Source organism: Aythya ferina (genome assembly GCF_964211825.1).
Source record: "Aythya ferina genome assembly, chromosome: 4".
Taxonomy (NCBI): Eukaryota; Metazoa; Chordata; class Aves; order Anseriformes; family Anatidae; genus Aythya; species Aythya ferina.
The window spans coordinates 34,443,108-34,457,220 of NC_140300.1; the positions used below are offsets into that span (position 1 = coordinate 34,443,108).

Consider the following 14,113-nt stretch of genomic DNA (forward strand, 5'->3'; position numbering starts at 1 on the left):
GGACAATAGGAAACTGCTGATAGGGAAAACGTTTAGGTTGTGCAGATGCTTCAGTGCCTAGTTTAAGTCCAGTGTAGATTTGAAGGGGATTAGGCAGCAGTTGTTTATGGTCCTTCACAGCACCAGAGTGCTTTGCCCAGCCAATGAAGTGTGCTTAGGGAATGATGACTGCTGGGTGTTTGGAGAAAGGAGGAAGACATTAAATTATTTCTATTAAGCTTCCAAAACTTCCACTGTTTAGTAAATGGCAGGGTTCTTCAAGGATTGGACTCTTACCACTCCGCAGACTATGGAGTTCATTTAAACTAGGCACATATCTACTTAATACATTAAGTTCCCCAGCATCAGACTCACAAGGACTTATTTACAGTCTCTGACTAGAATCAACATGAGCTTTCAGAGCCCTGGAGTACATAATAACAGGAAAATCGTGTTTCTAGTTAAACATATCCCCAGGGAAAGCCTGGTAAATGTCCAGGGTAGTGATTAGGAAAGGTTAACTTATGATGTGACAAGGAAAGTAGTACAACTAAGATAACACTAATAAATGACACCAGTGCTGAAAAATGATAAATTATTCTGATACGTTCTGTTAAAAAAGAAATAAATAAACTGAGCAGTTTTTAGAGGAATATTCTGAATCTATCTGTGGCTATGTGCAGTTACCTACTATACAAGCATATCAATTTGGATGTCTGCATGTGGAAAATGTATTACCAAAGGAATTATTTAATGTGTAAGGAGTTGTCCAGTGTTCTCTATGCAGGAAAGGACATTATACTAACTTCCAATTAGGGCAACTATCATGAGTGGGGAGACACAATGTCTTTTGCATTGGAGGAAAATTCCAGTGACAGAAAACTTTTCTGAATGACTGAAAGCAAGTTTGCAAGGGAGAGACAGTTTACTCTTTGCTCTGGTTCATTTTATGCTCCATACATTGTAATCCTTCGATTATGGAGTTAGGAAAATGAATCATGGGGAATTACTACCAAAACAAGCAAACCCCCAAATCTCCAATATTAAAAAAAAAAAACTTCTTTTTTAAGGAAGAATTTTATTGTTGTTGATTATTTTTTCCTGTGTATAGATTTTACACCATAATCTCCTTTCCTTCTGCTTTAGTTATACCCATTACTATCACTGTGTTTCTGGCAAATATATACTTTTAGATTTTATTCCTTGTTGCACTGCAAGTGATTCTTGTACAGGCTTTCAGTTGTGCTTGCCCTCTACTACTGAAATCTGAAACACAGATTTCATTGGAAGAGTTCACTATGAAAGAAATTAGGCAGCGTTGTAAAGTTTGGGATCTAAATCATTTTGTCTTGCTCAGTATTTGAATAATCACTCATTATTTGGGACTTGCTGTTACTCTGATGGACTCAGTGTTTCTATTCAAAGCCAAAGACTCCTATGGCATCCAGTTCAGTAGTTATTTTAGCTGCTGTTTATTTGGGTGTCTGTGTATTATGCTCCAGTGCACTGTGTAGACATACTCAAGACATATTTTTTAGGGGAGTAGATGGAGTCTTTAGCACAATAAATCAGAGACTCATTACTGATGCATCGAGCTCCCGTAGGTATCTGTTAAAAAAAAAAAAAAAGTGTTTCCTTAAGTCTGTTCTTGAAGTCTGAAGCAGTAGGTTCATTACAGTTTTACTTAATTTAAGAAAGACTCTCTCCATTTCAACAGGAAGATAAGGCTTCCTGACCAAAAAAAAAAAAAAAAAAAAAAAAAAAAAAATTGTTTTGAATTATATATAATGTGTATTCTATGGCACTTAAAGAGAAACTTTCTCAAAATACTGACTAGAATGCTCTTTCCCTACCTCCCCCAAAATGGATAAACTAAATTTGCCTAGTTGATGGTGTTATAAATCATACATCTACTATGCAGTCATGCCAAAATGTTAGAACTTGAGTGTTTACATCCAGAATGAGCTAATGTTCAGCAAGGTCTAGTATATGTGCTTTACACCATGATGTATGAGATGTCTCATTAAAGTAAGAAGCTGATCACGGTGTATGTCTCTGACTCCTTTCCACATTCAGGCACTTAGTAGTGAGGGTCTAATTTTGGAAGTCAGTGAGGTTTGTAAACCTCTATATCTCTGAGCATCACACTAATTCTTCAGGGCTTTTGCAGGCATAACAAAATTTGTATCAGAAATAAGCTAGCTGCAGACAGAGTTACAGGTTGAGAAGGTCTCTTTTATATTAACCTAGGTATGTACTTAGGATTGCTTGCTTTCTTCTGCAGTTTCTTAGTGCTACTCTTATTCTTGTAGCATGACGGTAAGAATTTCAGTACCTTTACCATGTTAATGGTGTTCTCAGTATTGCTATGTGAATTATAAATAGACACCTATGGCAGCTGCCAGCCTCTGTTAGGACCACAGTCTTTCAAAAGGCAATGCATCCAGCCCCTGCAGGAAAGTGACTGGGCATAGGACATCCTATGTTGGAGGAATGGACCCTACGTAGACCCCAAGTCCCACCTGACGTACAAGGGGCACATGTGGTGCTAGACTGGGCTGTAGGAAAGCAGGGCTTTCCCTTTCAAAATTTTTCCAAAACAGCTTTCAAGATATCCTCTCATTCCCAAGGTAGTGCCGTTCCTATCTTTCTTCAGCTGTGGTTGCCAGACAGGGAAGCAATTCAAAACAAATTGATGCCTGGTCTGGGCTGGTGGTCTAAAATTCAGCAAGAAAAATAACACCATAAGATTTGCTGTTCAAAAAGTCAGCTAAAAAATGAATATATTTGCCACTGAGACCAAATAATACCTGATATTTATTTCAGCTCTGTTTAAAGACTGCATGAAAAGCCTTCATTTACATAAAGATGCCAATCTGAGAAGAAAAGGTTAATTCTAGATACGTTTCTCAGGAAAACTGGTACCTTTTCACTTTTATTCTGTAATGAGAAAATTGCAAAACTGGAGCACAACACAGAAACATTGTGTCAAAGCTAAGGCCAGTTGCTGTAATTCTCTAGCTTTTCCTTTAGTTACAGATGTTTGTAATAATACCAAAACTCTTTTTCTCAAATGGCTGCAGCCACAGCTATGACTCTCTGAGCAGTGAATTACAACTAGAATGCTATGTGTTTCAACCAGTTAAAAACACTAAAATTACTTTCTTCCCTCTTGCTCTTCCATCCTTTCTTCTTTGCAGATGGCAGAGGACAATATGCTGGGTCTGCAATAACATTGACTCAAAATTCCTTGCTAATTGTGAAATAACTTCCTAAAGATTGCAAGCAAAAGGAAGTCAGAGAACAAAGCAATGTCAAGTATGCACATGTCACAACACAATGTGCTGATTCCAAGCCTTTGGAAACATGCTGAAAGACATGTCTTGGAAAAAAAAAAAAAAGCCACCAAAAAACAGGGAAATGCTTCCACACAGACTTTCATCATGAAAACAACAGCTGAATGCGCCTGTTCCCACCAGGAAAAAATACCCTGAAATAACAAAAGGTGGTGGAAAGCTAGAAATGAAATCATCAGATGGTGAGTATGTTTTTTTGTCTGTTACTAAAACTTACATAGACTGTACTTCCACTACATTGTAAATCAAGGGATCAATCTGGAGTAGCGTTTGACAGCAAGGTGCCAAGAAGACCAAGAAAAATGTAATGTATAAACAGGTCTCTTTTACAATGAAAGACTAGTAGAACAAAACAGGAGGAAAGCAAACAAAGGGCAACACTTTCAGATAGCGTATCTGAAGGAATGCAAACTCTGTGCATTCCTGATCACTCCTGTAGGTACTGAAGGTATAAAAGACACACTCTTGAGGAGAATGGCATACACAGTGTTTCTTTGTGAAAGAGTCCACATACATTCCCTTCACAACCACAGGTAAACCTTTGTATCATTGGTATACTCCAAAGATGTGTTTTCAGTTAGGTCTACACTGTTGGCTTGCTGAGTCCAATTTTCTGTCATCTTAAGAGCTAAGGGTTAAATAAATTTTGTGGGCAAATTATAGGATCCCAGAAAAGATTATATGTACAACATAAATGAAACACTGCATGCATCTGACTTAATATGTTGCAAAATACCACCTCAAGAAACAGGAATATCATATGTAAGTGCAAATGAAGGAATGTTTAGTAATGAATAATGATATGACCAGTCATTTTTCTTTTAAAGCCGACAGAACAAAATAAACTTATTCCTAGTTTGTTCAGGCAGAAACAAATACTGAGATGAAAAGCAAGTTGTCTAACATCATATATCAGCTCTGGAATAAGTACTTCAGCTTCAGCTTCTCAAGTGACTTTATAAAACTGTTGCTCTTTGTTAACTGCTAGACCCCAAAGAGCACTCATGACAAGTGCACCTGAAAGGCTTGTTTTGCATTCGTTGCTACTAGTTGTGCTCCTATAGATGCATGCCATAAAATGACCTCAGGGTTTGTTAGTGTTTTCTGTAGTAGGCTTGATATGCATGACAAGGAAACCCAACCTTACTTTAAGCAAAAGTTATTCAGATATGTTTAACCAAAATTTTCTTGAGATATGTTAAAATCTGGCATAAATGTTTCTGCTGAATATATAAAAAGTGCTCCTATGATTATAAAAGCTGAACATGGAATAAGCTGAGGAAATATTTGTTTACCCTGGCTGCAAACCGTGGAATGGCTCTTAAACATATTTGTCTGTTCCATATTCCTTGTCAGTGCACTTTCTGGGATTCAGGTTATTCCGGCTGACTCAAATTTAGACTCCAACTCTATGAAGCACCATTTAAATTTGGTGCTCAGCCATCTTTCGTAGATTTTAATGCAATTAATGGATTTTTCCTTCCCCTCTTGAGCTAAATTGAGAATATCCGACTAAGTCTTGCTATGCAAATGATGTTCATGGAAAATGTGACTCCTTTCAAACCAACACTGATTTTTTTTTTGTATTATTATTATTGTTATTTTTAGAGTAAACAAGAACCTGACCAAAACCTGAGCCTTCTATTTTTTAATCTCACTGTTTGACATGTAAGTTTGTAATTTACTTCTCTGAACTGTAGCCTGTTATGCATGCAGGACTTTATGCATATATTGTGTCTCCATAGGCAATGAAATTTGCATCAGTTGCTGGTCCCAGCCAAGCATGATGCATGTGTAGACAGTGATGCAGTGGAGGACTGGTGTCTGCACTCGGGGTGTACAACTAATGCCCAAGTGTACAACTTCACCCTACCAACACAAGGCAAACAGTTTTGCACCAGTGGTGAACTTGAGAAGATGCCAGAAAATGCAAGTATAGGTGTTAGGCAAATTGGCACTAAAAAGAAACCTTCTGTGACAGTAGATCGCTAATGCAGATGCCCTTTGAGACTGAAACTATGCCTGACTGCAGTACAGTCAAACGAGGGAGCGAGATATTCCTTTACACTGTGCATGGCCACATAACATTTGGGAACTGGCAGGGGCAGGCAGGTAATTAGGCATGTGAAGCTGTCAGGCAGTCAAGGGAAAGAGAGAGGGGGAATGAACCTTTAAAATAGCTTTTGGTTTGCACTTGTGTTGGGCCTGCCAGAGGTTTGGAAATAATGCAGAGGAAGAACCTGTTGTCATGTGTACAATACTCTAGCAAATTGCTTTTCGAGAGCCAATGGAGTAGTGATAATTCTTCTCAGACACCTGCATAAATTAATTGGAAGCTAATGTTAGTTTAAAAAAAAAAAAAAAAGAAAAAAAGAAAAAAAAAAAAAGAGAGGAAATAAAAATTTGAATCCAAGCCATCTTATACTGTCCAAAAACACTGAATAGATTATAGCAGGTGGCCTGACCACCTGTGCTTGTCTACTTCCATTCCAAATAATCTCCTTATCGAATGCAGGGAGGAGCAGACACCCGGGAGGGTCTCACAGGAAGAGCAGAGGCTGAAAAACAGAGTGACTAGCCAGAGAGATAGGAACCTGCAGTGCAGGGAATATATAACTTGGGGAAAGCATTACAGACAAATCCTTGTCTCATTTACAACTTGTATATCTGCAGGGATTTTTCTGGCTTCAGGGGCAGCCCTTTGCATTTATGTCATGTTGGTAATGGATGGGAGGTAAGAGGTCCTGCAATTCAAATGTATAAGCTACCATTTTCTAATGGCTTGCAGAAAGAAAAGGCCAGTCAAACAAGGCTTTTATAATAGCACCTATTTTCTTTATCCGGCCTAGATTGCTACAGGAAATGCTTTAATTTAATAGAGGAGTAAGTGGATGCATTGCACAATTTCCAAATGGCACACTAACAACATAATGGTTCCTACCCTCTGCATTGCAAGAAGTGTGGTTTGTTTCGTAGTGGGCTTCAGCTACAATATCTTTTTATGACTGTCACTTTGAGTAAAAGAAAACAAAGTGCTGGCTAAGAAAAAAATAACAATAAACCCTGTTTCTGTCATGTATCTGAATATTCCCCTTCACTCATTCTTTTCTGTGCGTGAAATTTCTTAGGTAAATATGTCTAGAAGGGAAAAGGTACCTCAAAGGAGCCTGCTGCTGCCAGCATATATCCTTGCATTCAAGTGAGATCTTTTGAAGTGAAAACATGCTCAAAGTTGAGGACTTCTTTGTCAAGCTGCCTGCTGGGTATGTCACACACCCCAGAGCTGATAGATCTACCTTTTCACAAGCTGTTCCTTAGCAGAGTGAAGTTCTTGTTCCTCAAATGGCAGCCAGTGCTTCTTTCTCATTAGGTCTGTTCAGCACAGTGCAGCATTGCACTGCTACAACTAAATGGATTCTTGTGTGGGAGCCAGCTCAGTACTAGTTTGCACCCAGAACTGGCCTCTAAGTTCTTTATAAATTTCTCATCTCAGCCCAGAGGCTTCTAGAGCTTCCTGTCTGCTTTAAGCTGTACAGAATACTTAGCGATAACTTCTTCTGAGATCTGCTATACAGTCCTCATTGCCGTTCTTCCATCTGGTCCTCATTGACAGGATATTTTTCTGTCCTGTAATGATCAGTTTGGTAACAGCCCTGATGCTGGATTTGCTGTTCTGCAAAGTCCAGCTGTTAGTCCTAAACTTGTCTTAATTCCTTTTCCATTTTGCGACACAAGAGGATATAGACAGATGTGAAGCCTATTGAAACCAATTGGAAAGGTTCACTGGCCCTCTGGGTAAGGGTGAGAGACCCCAAGATCTTTTTTTTCCATTGTGATAATTATACATTAAAAAGAACATCCAGAATAGTTTCTACAACTTTTATAGTTTTTTTTTTTGTTTGTTTGTTTGTTTTTTTTTTTTGTTTTTGTTTTTGTTTTTCCCCTCAGTGGAGAATACCTTCATTTTGGATTTAACGTTGTATTCTCAACGTAAAGTATTGTTGATCTTGATAGATATTTGGCTGGTTCATTTTGAATGACAGTCCTGAGATTCTTGAGTCATTCTGAATTAAAAGAATAGTGCTACTATTTTCTTTCATGAATCAGAAGTCTTTCATTTCCTGCATGATGTGGTCAAGACAACAGTGTCCTAATTGTACCTATACTGTTTGCCACGGTGTTTTAGAGCACACAATGTTTTGGAGTACCAAGGTGTCTTGGAGTTACTTTTGTTATGGAAATATTTCCCAATCCAAACCCTCCCCTGTCTCCCCCCATCCCCTTCATTTTTAAAAGTATTTAAGATCTGTGTTTATTATCTATAAATATTTATTCCTGGTTAAAAATTGCTTGGCATTTAAGAGCTAGAGAAAGAAGCATTTTATTTTTTTTGTTCCTATGACTGTCAGAATATACAGAGTTTGTGCTAAATTTTCAACCAAAAATGCCACATATGCAAAATAAGGATTAAGGTTCTAGAAGGATAGAATTCTATTCTATTTCTGTTATTCTGAAGGGTGATGACTTTATACATTCATATACTTGTACAGTGTGGCCAACTCTATGGTAACTTTTCATTCATCAATTTGGCACTTTTACAGGCTCAGCTAGCATTGCACTAACATGTTTTTTTAATATTTAATTTCCTTGACTGAATCCATAAAACAAAGAAGAGAAAGATTAAAATAACAAGAAGTACATTGACCTAAATTCAGTTCGAAGTTTATTCTGGCTTCCGCTGTGTACTTTTAGCAGAGGAGCAAGAAGATTGTTGGTGAATGAAGCAGCAGAAATGTTTGTGCTCTCCTCGCTTGTGAAAGAGTCATGTCAGAACAGGACAGGCCTAGAAGGATTTGCTGTGAAGAAGTGGCAGCAGTGCTGGTGCCAGCTTCTTTAGACCTTCTTCTTCCTGGAAATGTGTTATAATATTGATCAAGAAGCAGTAATCTGTAAGGTTCCTGACAAAATGAATCTTCCTAAGAAACTCTGAGCAGGCATTCAAAATTGAGTAGGATGAAACAATTGCTATTGAATTTAGTTTGAGGACTTTATTACTGGAGTAATTAACACAAGAAGAAGAATGTGTGTGGTACAATTCAGATCATGGCTTCAGGAGTATTTGTTTCAGTGTTGTCATGTCCATATTGGGTTCAGCACTGGCCAGGAAACATAGGATGAAGAACCAACTTATATTAAGTTTCTGTTGACCCTACTCCAAGGCCATAGCAGTTCCTATTTTAGGAAGAGCATCCTTTTCCAGATGAGTCTTCATCATCCTTCAATTCAGGTCGCTAGAAAGCAGTTCTGTCATAGAAACAGCTAGGGAATCACACTAGAATTAGTTTTTACCTATATATAAAAACCATCCAAAGATGTCACCTGCCAGAAATTCTGTGCTAATGTTGCAAAGACCAGAACTTAAATGTTAGGAAATGTCATATTTATAGCTGCCAGCAGAACCTTAATTTAGCCCCTTTCTATGTTAGGATATAGTCTTTAATTGCATAATCACATACTATTTTTTCCAAAGGACCTCTGCCTCACTCAGGGCACAGGACCTACAAGAGGGCTGAGTAGAGGTTATGCAGGCACACATAAATCTGTCACTTCCTAATTTGGCTGTGCTTGACTTTGCAACCTAAATAATTTTGCTTTCAGTTAGATGCATTTGATTTTTTTTTTTCCTTACACCATGCTATAGGACTATTCTGTAAAAGGTCTTCTTTGGTGGGACTTTGGACATCAGCTTGCAGACTCCTAAAGGAGACATAGTTAAGAAATGGATAATCCAGTAAACACAGCCTCCATGCATTTTAAACATGCCTAGACTAACACTTCATTTGCTCTCAGTTTGGAGTGTCACATGGTGTTTCAAGTGCTAAAAGATTTACTATGGTTTATGGCTCAAATATTTCTAACTCAATTTGTCATTTAGCACCAAACTCCCCTGTCCTGCAGCACACTCTAAGGCTAAAGGGCATTGAAGCATTCTCCTGCTTAACTGCCCATGGATTGGAATAGCTTTTGTGACCTTTCTATTGCTCTTGGGATCTTTTATGAAATTAATTATTAAAATGCTAGGCCTCAGGTCTATCTGTGATGTAATGCTTGAGGTTTTCAGAGCAAAACCAGATTCCTTCAGTCACAATAGTTTTCATACATTAAACAGTTTCTACTTGAAAAGAGAGGTCCTTCAGTGCAATTTTACTTTTTAAATCAACCTTATTACCATTTTGCCCTTCTACAACACACTATTAACTGAGTGCATTTCCATTAAATTTCAAAGTATGTCTTAGTCTTTATGACTGGATGTTACTTTTAAAACTCTCAAGTTCTGGCAGGTATGACCTCGGGTGCAAACATAACTTTATTTGTGAAGAAAAAGCTATTTAGCTGTGAAGCTTTGATTATGGTTCCATAATTAAAGCATTTGGACATTACTACAGTGAATGGGCTGAAAATACAAGTGCATGTCAAATTACGAACAGGAAACAGAAACACAGATAATAAGAATAAAGTTTGGGGGATAGACTGTCACATCCAATTCTGGTAGCCTTGCAAAGGCAGAACGTCTTTCCCAGTCAATGCAAGTCCACCTTCAGACTGTTAAGTGAGGAGAATGTTACCGCTGTAGAAGAACTGGAAAGGAGAACAAGAAAGTTTAATGGAGGATTTTGGAAAATACCTGCCCCTGTTTTGTACTGTATGTTAAACCACGAGAGGCTGGATATCTGTCTATACTTACCAGTTACCAGAAAGAGTCCTTAAGGCCAGGAGGTTTGTGTTTAATCAGTGGCCAGATAAATAGGTATGTCATTTGTAAAAAGAATATGCTACAGGACTGCATATGAGTCTATCAGAACCATAAGTACTGTGTGGCAAATGCATTTAGAGGCAGGTCTGAAATTGATCGTGCAAGCAGAGATCTGTTACAATTAAGGTTTTCATAGCCTCAGTGAATGCTGATTTTGAGTGGAGATTCAGCTGTGAAACACTGAAAACTTTCAGTATAGATAAGTCTGGGGCACAAGCTAGATGAGCAATCTGAGGCAGCACTGATAGAATCCTCCATTTTTCTCTTTCCAATTTCTCTCTGTCTGGGTTTACTAGATTACACAACAAATATGAACTAATATTCTAGTCTGCAGAGAGTTCTCGTCCTCATGTTTGGAGGACCCAGGGATTTCATAACAGTTTTATGAGATGAGTTTAGAGCTGCTTTTTGGAAAAGTGTTTTTAAATGGAGGATGTGTTTTATCTCTCTTTAGAACATATTTTCTTGATTAGACTGGCAAGGATTCATATTTTTGGAATAATTTAAGCATTGTGGATCCAGGGCCCAAATTGTGTTGACCTTAAATAGAATCCTGGTGAAGAGAATGTTGAAATAATGAAGAAAAGTTCAGTTTTGTGTTGAAGAACAGGGTCAGTGAGAAATATTTCAGCTGTTATACTATCCTGATTTAGAAAGCAAATGAAAGGCTTCTGTGCATCATATTGACGTGATGTGACTGAATGAATGCAGATGCATCATGATCTGAAGTCTGCTAAATTTGTGTTCAGAGGGGTGTGAATATATAAGAGAGCCTGTTCCTTGGAGAAGCCAACCACTAGTTCTGGAAAGATCCCAGCAAATCACAGGGAAGTTATGCAACTAATCTTTATTGCTAGGATGTAGTGCAAAATAAGATGACATCAGTTTATTCAGTTTATGGGCATGACAGATGTTAGAGGTTATCACCAGTGTCAGGTCAGGCACAGGGCCCAGGACCTGCCCGAAGGACTCAGCCAAAAGTGTTCTGGGCATACAATTTGTGGTCTGTTGTGGGAGTTGTTTTTTATACTTCAATGATTTTTTGAGTTTTCTGTTAGGCTACACCTTATGCAGTAGACATAAAAGAGAAGAACGTGATCAAAGCCAGACCTAACAAAGAAGAATGATTACAGTATCTGTCGATATCTAACACTTTATGCTACTACAGGACTGGGGATAATATCAGGAAAACTGAGTTCCCATGGAAAGCAGAATTTCAAATTTGTTTTTCTGTTAACTCAGTTGGGCAAAGAGTGGCAGGTGACGCCTAACCAGTTGCCTGTTTTCATTCCTTTTCTGAAATGTCCATTCATTCTCTCTGTTCACTGCATGGGAGCTTACAGTTTCAGCCTTGTGTACATGCCCAAGAGAGTGGCCCCTGAAAGATTAGTTATTATTTCCCTGAATTGGTAGCCTTCTGAGAGCTTAAATGGATCTAGCCCTTAGTGTATGAAGTCTTGAAAGAGTAAAAATGCTAGTCACTCAAATAGTTGCGTATATAGGTGGCCAACACTTGCAGTTACTATCAATCAGAGCCTAAGCAACAAACCTTCCAGCCCATGCGGGTTTAAAGGGAAAATGCTGTGGGTAGATCTGCAACATACAGTTCTACCTGAGGTCAGCTAGGCATACTCAGTGTAGGTGGTATTTCTATGTGGTCCAGATAATGAAACCCAGCAACTGTATAGCTGGATCAGCATGTGGCTGTGCATGGGGTAGTTAGCCTCACTCAGCAGAAGCATTTGGCGTGAAAAGTCTGTAGCATGACTGTTTTTTGTTTTTATTTTTAGTTGGAAGGAAAATGAAAGGCAGTGTGTTGCCCATGTGATTTTTGTTATTCAAAATTATTTCTAGTGTTTGAAAAATTGTTTGTCTAGTGTTTAGATAGTGTTGGCTGTCCACTTCCATGTGTTATCTAGAAGGACTTAGCACAAATAATGTTTCATTTTTTCAAGCTTCTCTGCTGCTTGAAATAAAAGTGGAGTTAGGGAAATGCTGAGATTTTTGAAGGAGGTCTGAAAACAATGGAGTCTTCCTGGAAAAAAAGAAATCAATGGAATTTGTTCAGTTACTTTAGAAACTCAGCCTCCGCCTTCAGAGTTTTCTCAACAGGCTGTGTTTTCCCCAACCACTAGCAAAACAAACCTAAAGGCTTTCCCAAGGGAAATCTGTTTAAGCCTGTTGCAATGTCTGTGAGGAGTATGGGTGCTGGTGGAGAGTGATACAGGGAGGAACTGTGCTGTCAACAACAGGAAGTTGGTGAAAAATGAGCGGTGCCCCTGGGGAGGTGAATGCAGAGCAGATGGCTCTAATTGTGAGTCACACTGTGACAACTGACAAGAGAAATTCTGCACTCTTGACACTTTAAAGATACCAAAAATACCAGAGAGCACATTCCACAGCTTCTTGAAGACTTCCATATCGAGGGAGTAGGGAAGGGAGAGCTCCAACTCCTCCTGTTTCCATCACTAAACAGCCCATAAAATTTGCTGTTGATAAGCTTCCAAGCAGCCAAACATTCTAATACTTAGATAAGTCACTAATGTTAATAAAAACACTGAAGAAATAAGAAGGAAGAGGTGCAAAGGGGATTCATGCACAAGACAGCACCAGTTGCTTTAGATACTGATCCTTTCAATTAAGGGTGGTTCTGGATAAGAAAGGGGAAAGTAACATCCTTGTTTATAAGCACTGATAGATTTTGAAATCTCTTTTTTTTTTTTTTTCTTTCATCTGGAATGACTGCAAGCATTTTCTTGATTTATTTCAATTGTTGCCCGGATACAGGGTTGCAGATTTATATTGTGCTTCTTTAGTGGAGTTACAAGAAGTCAGGACCAGAAACCATTCATACTTGCTTGCCAATTTTTTATTTTGGGATGACTGCCTAGCTTGGATAGGTCTGCAGATGTCAACAGAGCTACCCCAGAAATAAGTTGTGTTTGCTGTGTTTGCTCTATTTGCTCGCTTAGTGCCACTGCTTTCATACCAACACTATGATAGTCAGTCTGTCTCTTGAGCATATTCTGGTTGTTTCATGTGCAACCTAATAACACGAGGCAGCTCTTTTACTTGAACTCTGTGACCATTAATATCAGGCTGAGGCATTATTGTTATTCTGCTTGTACTATGCAAAGAAATTCCCTGGATATTTGAGGAGGGGAGGAAATTTCATAGTGTTAGAAATGTTTTTGGGAGCATCTCGTTCTGACTGGATTGAGATATCTGATATTTTGGCACTCTGCTGCTTTTCAAATAGTTGTTATTTGAAAGTTACTAACAATGGAAGAGTGCATCTAATCCCTTGGGAATGAAGCTAAAATGCACAACTTTTCCTCCTGCAGATGTTAAGCTGCTGTTCAAGGGCGTAAAACAATTCAGTGTTGTTTCTTGAATAAGTGCTTGTGCACTGAGGTGATGGGTAAGTTTAGGCAGGTCATACAGTTCAGGAGCTCTAAGTTCAGTCCAATATTTCTGCATGGGACCTATCCTTACAATTTTCTTTTACTGTTACTTTGCTTCATGTTATATCAATAAGATAGACTGCAAATTTTTCTGTGAGGAAATTCTGCTATATAGAAATATCTAGGATGAACTAAGTTACATAGGAATCCAGCAGTATACTCTTTGTGTGGTGTTCTACTTGGCTTGGCTAAGTTGGTCCATTAAGTGACTCTGTAAATTGCAGTACCCATAGCACTTTGCACTGATTCATTTGGAAATCCCACTAAGTAACTTTCTCCTCAATACTGTTATGTTACACTCCTAAGGTTGGGTACTTCTGTCCATTTCTTTTGTGTCACCAGCACAGCTTGAGGTGAGAATAATATTACTCATTGGGCATTTCAGAACAAGAATTTCCCTTTGTAAGTGCAGTCCCAGATGGACATTTGACTTACTTGCTAGCAGTTATTTTATATAAGGTTGGCTGTTTGTGCATCTGTTAAGATTTTTTAATCTATGT

General features: G+C 38.4%; 1 protein-coding gene across 1 annotated transcript in view; it reads left to right on the plus strand.

Annotated features, from left to right (window-relative positions):
- LOC311435742 (uncharacterized protein) overlaps window positions 1–14,113 on the plus strand; it is a 100,469-nt gene that overhangs the window by 85,480 nt on the left and 876 nt on the right. Inside the window, exon 8 of the mRNA XM_084517126.1 lies at window positions 3,180–3,517. The gene's annotated coding sequence lies outside the window, so the exon portion shown is untranslated. The remainder of the gene's footprint in view (window positions 1–3,179; window positions 3,518–14,113) is intronic.